Genomic DNA, 14,255 nt, shown 5'->3' with positions numbered 1-14,255 from the left:
TTGGCATCCTTGTCAAAAACCAGTTGACTACTTGAGGTCCCTTTAAATTCCATGTTAACATTAGGATGGGTTTTTCTATTTCTGCAAAAAAAAAAAATTGTGATTTTAATCGGTATTGCATTGAATCTGTAGTTTACTCTGGGTAGTGTTGACATTTTAACAATATTGAATATCCCAATCAATGAATATGGGACATCTCGTCATTTATTTGTGTCTTTTTAAAATTTGTTTCTTTAATTTCAGTGTAAATATTTTTTCTACTTGGTTAAGTTTATTCCTAAGTATTTTATTCTTTTTGACGCTATTGTAAATTGAATGGTTTTCTTAATTTCCTTTTTGATTGTTCATCGTTAGCATACAGAAATGCAACTAATTTTCATTGCTGATTTTGTATCCTATAACTTTGCTGAGTTCATTTATTAGTTCCATTTTTTCTCTTTTTCAGGTTGTAATTGTTTTGGTTTTCTACATATAATGTCATGTCATCTGTGAACAGAGATAAGATTAATTTTTCCTTTCTGATTTGCAACGTTTAACTTTCTTTTTCTTGTCTAACTGCCCAGGTTGACTTCCAGGACTATGTTGAATATAAGTGTTGAAAAAGAACATTCTTGCTTTGTTCTTGATATTAAGAGAAAAAGTTTTCAATCTTTTATCATTGAGTATGAAGTTAACTATGAGTTTTTCATATACGGCCTTTATTATGTTGAGGTGATTTCCTTCTATTCCTAATTTTTAGAGTGTTTTTATCATGAAATGTGTTAAATTTTGTCAAATGCTATTTCTTAATCCATTGAGATGATCATGTGTTTTGTTCTGGTTTGGTTTGGTTTTTTCTGCTAATGTGATGTATCAATATTACATTGATTGATTTTCATATGCTGAACCACCCTTGCATTCCAGGAATAAATCCCACTTGGTCATGGTGTAAGTAAACAGAATGTTTATGGGGAAATTTAACAAATATTTTTAAATTATAAAAATTTTCAAATATTTACAAAAGAAGAAAGGTCAATAAATCTTATGAATTCATCATCTAGCTTAAAAAAATGTTTTAAATCTATCCCCTAACATTTGTTATTTAAACCAAACAACTTTAAAGTTAATATGAATCTCAAAAATAGTAATAAAAATATTTCTTACATAAACACAATCACATTAGCACTTGTTACAAATTTAATTATTTATTAGTTATGTAATAATATTCAATTCATAATCAATTTCCTTTACCTTCTAAAAAATGTATTTTCACAGTTTTTGATCACATCAGAATTTTAAAAAATCACGCAAAATCCTCCATTTTAATTTTTTGTTTTTCAATTCTATTAAAATTTTAAAGAAATGTAGGCAATTATTCTATAGTACACTCCAAATTTTGGATTTTATTGATTGCTTCCTTATGAGGTAGCTTAACTTTTTCCCTGTTCTCCATATTTTCTCAATATTTTGGTTAGATATAAAGGTTTGAATATATTAAACTTCAAAAATTTTGTCAAGAATACTGTGTAGGGCTTCCCTGGTGGCACAGTGGTTGAGAATCTGCCTGCCAACACACGGGGCACAGGTTCGAGCCCTCGTCTGGGAAGATCCCACATGCTGCGGAGCAACTAGGCCCATGAGCCACAACTACTGAGCCTGTGCGTCTGGAGCCTGTGCTCCACAACAAGAGAGACCACGATAGTGAGAGGTGCCCACACCGCGATGAAGAGTGGCCCCTGCTTGCCACAACTGGAGAAAGCCCTCGCACAGAAACGAAGACTCAACACAGCCAAAAATAAATAAATAAATAATTAAGTATTAAAAAAAAAAAAAGAATACCGTGTAGATAATTTTGGGTGATTCAATTGCATAACATGGAGAAGCATAGTATGTTTGTTTGTCTCAGGACTAGTGATTCTAATCAGGAATAAGTCTAGATTAGTTAAGGCCTGAAGCTTTTACAATTTGAAGTCTCTTCTTTAACAAAAAGGCTACAGAATTACAAAAAAAGTGACAAATATAAATGTTTAGTTAGAATAGTAAAGAAATTACAGACACAAAAATTAAAATTCATAAAACCTAACTAATTTCTTCAAACATCATACACTGTTCTGGCCCCTCCCAGAGCTTGGAAGTGACATATGCAAATAAGGGAACATGAAGCTGAAGCTTAATTACCTTCATGGTAACCTGCTTCTGATACTAAGATTGATTACTGCATTCCAGTCATGACATAACTCCTTCTTTATAATTCTTCCCGTTAGCATTCCACCTTAGTACAATGGTAACAGCCATCATGACTGTTGCCTAAATCCATTATTTCAATATAGATTGCAAAAAGTTATTTAAATTTGATCATTTCTTCTCCATTTTTGAGACAGAATGCATTTTTAAGAACAGTGACCCTCAGAGCTATTTGACTATCTAAAATACAGTTCCTACCATAAAGATCGTAAAATGTGTATTTCCTTACCATTATCTATTTTGAGAGTAATGAGTTGATGTTTAAGCAAACTCTAATGATTTTATCATTTTGATATGTTACTTTTTTCTTCTTTTTATCACTATCTCTATGAACTCATTTTCTACATTTAGAGTTTTAATCAACTGTGAGGTCATTAAAAAAATTTTTTTAACTATCTTATCATTGGCTTAAAGATTCTATTCAAGCTGACTGACTCTTGGGTCCTCTTGACATGACCCCATCAGTTTCGAGTAGCCAATTTTTCTGGTGTTTTAATATGTGTTAGATTCACCTTATACATTTCCTGCCTCAAACACAGAACCAGTCATTTCCCCCAAGCAAATCCCAGGCCCCCTTAATTGGGTACATTATACTACAGACAACAATCTTGTCATTGGGTAATATATCACTGTAAAAAGTGGCATCTCCTGCTTCTTTACAAAAATTACATTTCAAATTATATCACACCAGACCAAGTAAAGTGATTGCCTGCAGTCTACTCTGATATAATTGTATTAGTAAATATAATTTGGATGTATTTTTCTTTTGACTCTCAGAAAACTTGCATTTCTAACCAGATACCCAACTCACTATTTTTATTTTTAAGAGCCAAGGATTACTACATTGGTTTAAAAACTAGTACATCTTCTATAATAGGGTTACAAACAGAAAAATACCTTCTGAGTTTACTAAATATAGACAAATCATATGTGGTGATATATACAAATTATGTGTGTCTAATATTTTATACATAATTTACTTATGGCTGAATAAATAGATATTATCATGGCTTAGCTGCAAGTTACAGTTTTCTTATTTCTAATGACAAGTCCTATAACAAGAGAAAGTCAAGGATATTTCTGTACATAAAACGTGTAGCATTTTTCCAAAACTCTTCCCCTCTGTTGAATTAAGTAAAAATTGCAGTTTTACTTAATTCAACAGATCCTTGACTAACTGGCCGTCAGTTCCACTGTGAATGTGACATTCAATAAGCTACAATTATAAATCCTTAAGAGTCTTCTTATTATTGAAAGGAAGGTGAACACAAAAAAAATAACATTATATTTTTACATTTAACCAAGATTATTGGTTCTTTGCAGCAAGGTTTTCAGACAATAAAAACAACTGATGTCATTTATCTCCAAATATCTTTTACAGAGCAGGGGAACTAATGTTCTTTTGTTCTGCTGGCCAATTTCCTTGCTGTTGTGTAAACATTAGTTTACTTTTAAATAAAAAAGATTTATAAAAAGAAAGAAGGAAACAATTCATATTGACTATATGTTCCTTTCCAGGTAGACTGTATTTTCTTCTACTCCACAGCCAAACTTATTGAAGGAACTATCTGCATATAATTTTTTTTTCAAAGGATCACCTAAACACTACTCAACTATCAACTACAGTTTGGCATCGCTCCTCTTGCTCTATTAAAAGTGGTCTTTGGAGGACCCCACCAAACCCCATGTTGCCAAATCTAAGGATAACTTCACCATCAATGTCTTACCAGAAATGTCAGTACTTGATTTTTCTCAAACTCCACTCTGATTTCCAGTTCAACACAAGCCCTGGGCTGCCTTCTTCTTCCAATCCTTCACGATTGTGGTAATAAATACTTTTACGTCCTAATATTGGTAATCACGATCACCGTCTCTCCCTTTTCTTAAATAGTCATGTTAGGAGTCTATCAATTTTATTAACTTTTTTCAGGAAAAACAACTTTTGTCTCTATTAATTGTATTTATGTTGAGTAGTTTCTTTTTATTTCACTGATTTCTTTTCTCACTCTTTATTTATTTTGTATTGCCTGGGACAGTTATACCATATACTGTAATTATTTTGGCTTAATACAGATAGTTGTTCTTCAACTAAATTAAGAGCAGGAAAAATGCTGGGTTTTTTTAAATAACAACAATTTCTGTTTTCATTTCGTCTATACATGAGTTCCAATGGGCGGTGTTTCCCTTCAGCCTGAAAAACATCCTTTAGTATTTCCTTTAATACCATTCCACTGGCCAGAAATTCTCTCAGCTTTGGTTTTCCTGATTTTGTCTTTCTTTATCCTCATTATGATTGGATATTTTCTCTGTAGATTCTGAGTTTGGTTTGTTAGTTGTTTTAAGCTATATTACACATTAAAATCTAGAGGATTCTCACATAACCATTCTCTGAATAATTTTGGTGGCTAGTTAAGGTGCTCTGACCCACCGCCAACATCCCGGGCTCAAAGACTGGAGGCCCCTTGTAATAAAATTACAGAGGGAGCTATGATTGAAAGTAGATCTTGGAGGGGGTTATGTCCCTACCACAGTGGATCAGACTCCACTGAAGGGACTCCACTGCAGTTAAACTTCTTGGCTTCTAGAACCAACTTTGTCTGTCCCCTTCCACGTGGACTGTGTCCTGAAGCCTAGTTCCCATGAAGCATGTTTAGGAGTTGAGCTAGTTTTCAGAAAACTTCTCTTGATTCTTGGTGTATTGTCAGGCCCACTCTCCAGCCCCCACTACCTTTGCCAGCACTGGACAGTTTCCCCCTTCTCCTCATGCCTTGTTTGTACATAAGTTTCTCCTCACAATCAATAAATAGTTCCAAGTTTGTAAACAAACAAACAAGGAAATACTTTCACATTGGCATAAAGGTCACAGCATAACTCTAAACATTGATTTCAAATTGGAATCACATTGAATTTTAATATAATTTTGGAAAAATAGACGATTTCATAGACATGTTATGTTTCCATCAAACAATATGGTACATTCCTTCCCTTTGTTATGGTCTTGTTTTATGTCCTTCAATAAAACTGTATTACTTTCTTCATAAAAGTTGGGTACTTTCCCCTTAAGTTTATTCCAAAGTATCATAGCTTTTCTACTGTGTTGAATGGATTATTAAAAAATCCTATTACTACTTCTAATAGGAAAGACCTAGTTATAAATTACATTTTACATCCCTTCAATTTTCCTAGATCCCTTAATAGATTTTTTTTTTTTTTTTTTTTTTGCGGTATGTGGGCCTCTCACTGTTGTGGCCTCTCCCGTTGTGGAGCACAGGCTCCGGACGCGCAGGCTCAGCGGCCATGGCTCACGGGCCTAGCCGCTCCGCGGCATGTGGGATCTTCCCGGACCGGGGCACGAACCCGTGTCCCCTGCATCGGCAGGCAGACCCTCAACCACTGTGCCACAAGGGAAGCCCCCCTTAATAGATTTTTAAGAATTGACTTGTCTCTTAGTTTTGGTAGGTACAAAAATACATCATCAAAAAGATATATTTTATCTCTTCATTTTTAAAATTTATAAAGATTATTTCATGTTATCTTATTGGTTGTAACTGAAAATTTATAATAATATTGCACAATAATGTGGATGCTATCCCCCTCTGTCTTAATCCTGGTTCCTCTCTGTCTTAATCCTTAATCTCTCTGTCTTAATCCTGGTTTCTCCATGCTGAAGATTTAGAGACCTGTTATCTAAAGTGTTATCTAAAGTTATCTAAAGTGTTGCTTGCTATTAAAATTGGATAAAATTGGATAAAATTGGATAAAAACAAATTTCAAATGGTACCAAGAAATTTGCCTGGATATTAGAGAAAATATTAATGTTTTATTTTATGAGATGTATTGATAGTATTACTGTCACTGAGGTAAATTTTCAGTCTTGCAATATATTCCAGTTTATCATAACATATTATGCTTTCAGTACACTGTTTATTATATTATTTATATTGTATATATAAACATATCAATTACATTTGATATAGAACTGGGCTTTAACATTAATCTTTTTATGTTGCTATATTTTTATTTTACAAAATGAATAAAAAGTTTTACATTTTATTTCATGACTGAAATGGGTTCAATATCATTAAAGTTACTTACCATTTAAAGTTTGTAGACGGGGCTTCCCTGGTGGCACAGTGGTTGAGAGTCTGCCTGACGATGCAGGGGACACGGGTTCGTGCCCTGGTCCGGGAAGATCCCACATGCCGCGGAGCGGCTGGGCCCATGAGCCGTGGCCGCTGAGCCTGTGCGTCCGGAGCCTGTGCTCCGCAAAGGGAGAGACCACAACAGTGAGAGGCCCACGTACAGCAAATAAAAAAAATAAATAAAGTTTGTAGACAAATTAACTGTCCAAATATCTTTACCTCATTTCCTTTTTCTGTTATTTTTTCCAGCTTTACTAAGGCATAATTGACAAATAAAAATTATTTATATTTAAAGTGTACAGCTTTGTTTTGATATATGTAAACATTGTGAAATAATCACTACACTTAAGCTAATTAACATATCTATCACCTTGCATAGTTATCATTTGCTTTTGTGTGTGTGCGTCTGGTATGAACCCTTAAGATTTACCCTCTCAGAAACTTTCAAGTATACATACAATATTGTTAACTATAGTCACACTGCTGTTCATTAGAAATTATTCATCTTACATGACTAAAACTATGTACCCCTTGACCAACATCTCCCCCTTTCCTCCTCCCACCCTGCCTCCTGGAACTCACCATTATACTCTCTGTTTCCATGAGTTCCATGACTATTTTAGATTCCACATATTAAGTGAGATCACACAGTACTCGTCTTTCTGAATCTGGATTATTTTATTTAGCATAATGTCCTCCAGGTTCCTCAATGTTGTCACAAGTGTCAGGATTTCATTCTCTTTTTAAGGCTGAATAATCTATTATATATCTACATTTTCTTTACCCATTCATCCATTGATGAGCATTTAGGTTGTTTCCTTATTTGGCTGTTGTGAATAACACTGCAACGAACATAGGTGTGCAGATCTTCTTGAGATACTGATTTCATTTCTTTTGGATATGCTGTGTTTGTAGAAGTGGGATTGCTAGATCATAAGGTAATTCCATTTTTAATCTTTTGAGGAAACTCCTTATTGTTTTCCATAATTGCTATATGAATTTAAATTCCTACATACAGTGGACAAATATTCTTTTTCTCCATATCCTTCCAATACATGTTATTCTTTGTCTTTTTTGATGACAGTCATTCTAACAGGTATGAGGTAATAACTCATTGAGGTTTAAGTTTGAATTTCCTTAATTAGTGACATTGAGCAGCACTTAATGTAACTTTTGGCCATTCTGATGTCTTCTTTTGACAAAGTTCTATTCAGGCCCTTGGTCCATTTTCTAAATTGGTCTGTGTTTTTGCTATTGATTTGTATGTGTTCCTTACTTATTTTGGATATTAGCTCCTTATCACATATAAGATTTGCAATATTTTCTCCCATTCTTAGGTTGCCAGTTCATTCTGGTGATTCTTTTGCTGTGCCAAAGCTTTTTAGTTTGATGTAGTCCTGTTTGTCTATTTTGCTTTAGTTGCCTGTGCTTTTGGTGTCATATCCCAAAACTCATTGCCAAGACCCATTTCAGTAAGCTTTTTCCTTATGTTTTATTATTGTAATTTTATAGATTCAAGTTTACATTTAATACTTTAATCTATTTTGAGTTGATTTTTGTATGTGGTATAAGTGTCCAATTTCATTCTCTAGCATGTTAATATTCAGTTTTATTAGCATTACTTATTAAAGAAAACTATCATTTCCTCATTGTGGGTTCTTGGCAGCTTTGTTGAAGATCAGTTGTCCTTAGAAACCTGGATTTATTTCTGGCCTCTCTACTCTGTTCCTTTGTTCTACATGTCTGTTTTTATGCTAGTCCCATACTGTTTTTATTACTGTAGCTTTGTAATGTATTTTGAAATCAGGAAGTGTGATTCTTCCAGCTTTACACTTCTTGCTCAAGACTGCTTTGGCTATTTGGGGTTTTTTGTAGCTCCATTTGAATTTTGGTATTGTTTTTTATATTTCTACAAAGAGCATCATTGGGATTTTGATAGGGATTGCATTGAATCTGTAGATCTCTGTACATTTCAACAGTATTAATTCTTCCAATCTACAAACACTGGATATCTTTCCATTTGACTGTGTCTCACCTCTTTGGTTAAGTTTATCCTCAAGTATTTTATCCTTTTGGTTGTTACTGTGAATGGGAAATTTTTCTTAATTTTCTGTTTGAACAGTTTATTGTTTATGTGTAGAAATATGACTGATATTTTTTCAGTTATGACAGACATATAACACTATATTAGTTTCAGGTGTACAATGTAATAATTCAATATTTGTATATATTGCAGAAAGCTCATCACCATACAAAGTTAAAAAAATTATTTTCTTGTGATTAGAACTTTTAAGATCTACTCTCTTAGCAACTTTTAAATATACAATACAGTATTGTTGACAATGGAAAATGTGACTGATTTCTGTACAGTGATTTTGTACCCTGCAATTTACTGAATTTGTTTATTATACTACCAGAGTTTTTTATTGAATCCTTAGATTTTTCTACAGATATGACTGTATTATCTGAAAGCAGAGATTATTTTATTTTTTCTTTCTTATTTGGATGATTTTTATTCCTTTTTCTGATCTACTTTCTCTGGCTAGAAATTCCAGTACTATGTTAAATAGAATTGGCAAGGGTGGGCATCCTTGCCATGTGCTGGATCTTAGAATAAAAGCTTTCCATTTTCCACCATTAATTATTATATTAGCTGGGGGCTTCTCATATACATTTATTGTGTTGAGGTAAGTTCCTTCTACACTTTGTTGACAGGTTTTATTATGAATGAATGTTGAAAAAAGATGCAAAATCTTTTTCTGCATCTCTTTTCTAAGGTGATTGATCTATTCAAGTGTGCTAGTTAATTTAAAATCAAGATTGGTATTTTACACATAAATTATTATTATGTTTTCAAATTTATTGAAATATAGTTCCAGATAACACTTCGTAATTAAATTTCAATCCATCTGTGGAGTTTTGTCTCATTCTTTTACCTATAGACTATGCCTACTTCAATTCTACAATGGTAGATTTCTAGAGTTGAGATAGAAACCATATGGCTTCAAAACCGAAAATATTTATTTTCTGGCCCTTTATGAAAAATGTTTGCTGAGCTATTATAAAGAAATACATAGAAAATATAATCATTATTACTTTATTGTAGTTTAGTTTCTTCACTTGGAATTTTCCAGTAGACCATAACTGTATCAACACACAAGCCTCTTCTGTTTTTCTCTATATGAAATATTATACCACATTTCATTTTCTTTCTTCAGAATCAAATGCTTAATTTCTTTGTTACAACCATTCCTCTGCTTTTCCTATCCAGTTATACACATCAGAAACCTGGGCTCCTTTTGGGTACATTCTCCTCCTACACACTGCAGCCAATCTATTATTTATAAATTTCTTAGACAAATAATGTTGAGTTACACTATGTCTTGGTAACTAAGAATAATACTGTGTAAAATTCTAATTCCCTACACCAGATATTTTTAAGTAGGTAAAACAGTTATTATATTAAGCAATCTGTAATTGGTACACCAGTATATTCCTCACATAATCTGAGATTTGCATATTCTAGTTCCTTCCAATTCTTCACCTTTATCTTGTGTACTTTCTTGCCTCTTCAAGCACAGTATATTTCTTCAAGCTTCTCTAGTGCAGAAAGCTCTTTCAGACACTTAGACATCATTGAAAAATGTTTCTTCTCCCTGAAAAGCCCACTCTCCTCAACAACGCACTCAAACTTCAGTAAAAACATTAGTCCCTCTCAAAGGGTTTTTTTTGTTAATTTTTATTTCATTTTATTTTATGTTTTTTACACTTTTATTGGAGTATAATTGCTTTACAATGTTGTGTTAGTTTCTGCTGTATAACAAAGTGAATCAGCTATATGTATACATATATCCCCATATCCCCTCCCTCTTGCACCTCCCTCCCAAACTCCCTATCCCAGCCCTCTAGGTGGTTACAAAGCACCGAGCTGATCTCCCTGTGCTATGCAGCTGCTTCCCACTAGCTATCTATTTTACATTTGGTAGTGTATATATGTCAAGGCCACTCTTTCACTTAATCCCAGCTTAACGTCCCCCCACCATGTCCTCAAGTCCATTCTCTATGTCTGCATCTTTATTCCTGTCCTGATCCTAGGTTCATCAGAGCCATTTTTTTTTTCTGATTCCATATATATGTGTTAGCATATGGTACTTGTTTTTCTATTTCTGACTTACTCCACTCTGTATGACACACTCTAGTTGATCCATCTCACTACAAATGACTCAATTTCATTTCTTTTTATGGCTGAGTAATATTCCATTATATATATGTGCCACATCTTCTTTATCCATTCATCTGTCGATGGACATTTAGGTTGCTGCCATATCCTGGCTATTGTAAATGGTGCTGCAATGAACACTGTGGTACATCTCTTTTTCTAAATTATGGGTTTTCAGGGTATATGCCTAGTAGTGGGATTGCTGGGTCATATGATAGTTTCATTTTTAGTTTTTTAAAGAACCTCCATACTGTTCTCCATAGTGGCTGTATCAGTTTACATTCCCACCAACAGTGCAAAAGGGTTCCCTTTTCTCTACAGCCTCTCTAGGATTTGTTTGTAGATTTTTTGCTGATGGCCATCATGACGAGTGTGAGGTGATATCTCATTGTGGTTTTGATTTACATTTCTCTGATGAGTAGTGATGTTGAGCATCCTTTCATGTGTTTGTTGGCAATCTGTATATCTTCTTTGGAGAAATGTCTATTTAGGTCTTCTACCCATTTTTGGATTGGGTTGTTTATTTTTCTGACATAGAGCTGCATGGGCTGATTGTACATTTTGGAGATTAATCCTTTGTCGGTTGCTTCATTTGCAAATATTTTCTCCCCTTCTGAGCACTGTCTTTCCATCTTGTTTATGGTATCCTTTGCTGTGCAAAAGCTCTTAAGTTTCATTTGGGTCCCATTTGTTTTTATTGCTATTTCTCTAGGAGGTGGGTCCAAAAGGATCTTGCTGTGATTTATGTCATAGTGTTCTGCCTATGCTTTCCTCTAAGAGTTTTACAGTGTCTGGAATTACATTTAGGTATTTAATCCATTTTGAGTTTATTTTTGTGTATGGTGTTAAGACATGTTCTAATTTCATTCTTTTACATGTAGCTGTCCAGTTTTCCCAGCACCACTTATTGAAAAGGCTGTCTTTTCTCCATTGTCTATTCTTGCCTCCTTTATCAAAAATAAGGTGACCATATGTGAATGGGTTTATCTCTGGGCTTTCTATCCTGTTCCATTGATCTATATTTCTGTTTTTGTTCCAGTATCATAATGTCTTGATTACTGTAGCTTTGTAGTATAGTCTGAAGTCAGGGAGCCTGATTCCTCCAGCTCTGTTTTTCTTTCTCAAGATTGCTTTGGCTATTCAGGGTTTTTGTGTTTCCATATAAATTGTAAAATTTTTGTTTCTACTTCTGTAAAAAATACCATTGGTAGTTTCATAGGGATTGCATTGAATCTGTAGATTATTTTGGGTAGTATAGTCATTTTCACAATGTTTCTTCTTCCAATCCAAGAACACGGTATATCTCTCCATGTGTTTGTATCATCTTTAATTTCTTTCATTAGTGTCTTACAGTTTTCTGCAAACAGGTCTTTTGTCTCCTTAGGTAGGCTTATTCCTAGGTATTTTATTCTTTTTGTTGCAATGGTAAATGGGGGTGTTTCCTTAATTTCTCTTTCAGATTTTTCATCATTAGTGTATAGGAATGCAAGAGATTTCTTTGCATTAATTTTGTATCTGCTACTTTACCAAATTTATTGATTAGCTCTAGTAGTTTTCTGGTAGCATCTTTAAGGTTCTCTATGTATACTATCATGTCATCTGCAAACAGTGACAGCTTTACTTCTTCTTTTCCAATTTGGATTCCTTTTATTTCTTTTTCTTTTCTGATGGCTGTGGCTAAAACTTCCAAAACTGTGTTGAATAACAGTGGTGAGAGTGGGCAACCTTGTCTTGTTCCTGATCTTAGAGGAAATGGTTTCAGTTTTTCACCATTGAGGATGATGTTGGCTGTGGGTTTGTCATATACGGTCTTTATTATGTTGAGGTAGGTTTCCTCTATGGCCACTGTCTGGAAAGTTTTTATCATAAATGGGTGTTGAATTTTGTCAAAAGCTTTTTCTGCATCTATTGAGATTATCATATGGCTTTTATGCTTCAATTTGTTAATATGATGCATCACATTGAGTGATTTGCATATATTGAAGAATCCTTGCATTCCTGGGATAAACCCCATTTGATCATGCTGCATGACCCTTTTAATGTGCTGTTGGGTTCTGTTTGCTAGAAGTTTGTTGAGTATTTTTGCATCTATGTTCATCAGTGATATTGGCATGTAGTTTTGTTTTTTTGTGACATCTTTTCTCGTTTTGGTAGCAGGCTGATGGTGGCCTCGTAGAACGAGTTTGGGAGTGTTCCTCCCTCTGCTATATTTTGGAAACGTTTGAGAGGGATATGTGTTAGCTCTTCTCTAAATGTTTGATAGAATTCACCTGTGAAGCCATCTGGTCCTGGGCTTTTGTTTGTTGGAGGATTTTAAATCACAGTTTCAATTTCAGAGCTTGTGATTCATCTGTTTATATTTTCTATATCTTCCTGGTTCAGTCTTGGAAGGTTGTACTTTTCTAAGAATTTTGTCCATTTCTTCCAGGTTGTCCATTTTATTGGCATAGAGTTGCTTGTAGTAGTCTCTCATGATCCTTTGTGTTTCTGCAGTGTCAGTTGTTATTTTTCCTTTTTCCTTTCTAATTCTGTAGATTTGAGTCTTCTCCCTTTTTTTCCTAATGAGTCTGGCTAATAGTTTATCAATTTTGTTTATCTTCTCAAAGAACCAGCTTCTAGTTTTATTGATCTTTGCTATTGTTTCCTTCATTTCTTTTTCATTTCTTTCTTATCTGATCTTTATGATTTATTTCCTTCTGCTATTTTGGGTGTTGTTTTTTTTTTTTTCCTCTTTCTCTAATTGCTTTAGGTGTAAGGTTAGGTTGTTTGGATTTTTCTTGTTTCTTAAGGTATGATTGTATTGTTATAAACTTCCCTCTTAGATTTTGTTGCATCCCATAGGTTTTTTTTTTTTTTAAACATCTTTATTGGAGTATAATTGCTTTACAATGGTATGTTAGTTTCAGCTTCACAACAAAATGAATCAGTTATATATATACATATGTTCCCATATCTCTTCCCGCTTGCGTCTCCCTCCCTCCCACCCTCCCTATCCCACCCCTCCAGGCGGTCACAAAGCACCGAGCTGATCTCCCTGTGCTATGCGGCTGCTTCCCACTAGCTATCTACCTTACGTTTGGTAGTGTATATATGTCCATGCCTCTTTATTGCTTTGTCACCGTTTACCCTTCCCCCTCCCCATAGCCTCAAATCCATTCTCTAGTAAGTCTGTGTCTTTATTCCTGTTTCACCCCTAGGTTTTTCATGACATTTTTTTTTCTTAGATTCCATATATATGTGTTAGCATACGGTATTTGTCTCTCTCTTTCTGACTTACTTCACTCTGTATGACAGACTCTAGGTCTATCCACCTCATTACAAATAGCTCAATTTCGTCTCTTTTTATGGCTGAGTAATATTCCATTGTATATATGTGCCACATCTTCTTTATCCATTCATCCGATGATGGACACTTAGGTCCCATAGGTTTTTGGTCATCATGTTTTCATTGTCATTTGTCTCTAGGTATTCTTTTATTTCCTCTTTGATTTCTTCAGTGATTTCTTGGTTATTTAGTAGCATATAATTTAGCTTCCATGCATTTGTATTTTTACAAATTTTTTTTCCTGTAATTGATATCTAGTCTCATAGTGTTGTGAAAAGGAAAGATACTTGATACAATTTCAATTTTCTTAAATTTACCAAGGCTTGATTTGTGACCCAAGATATGA

This window comes from Grampus griseus (assembly GCF_964374135.1).
Source record: "Grampus griseus genome assembly, contig: HAP1_SCAFFOLD_76, whole genome shotgun sequence".
NCBI classification, from domain to species: domain Eukaryota; kingdom Metazoa; phylum Chordata; class Mammalia; order Artiodactyla; family Delphinidae; genus Grampus; species Grampus griseus.
This window is presented reverse-complemented; position numbering follows the sequence as displayed.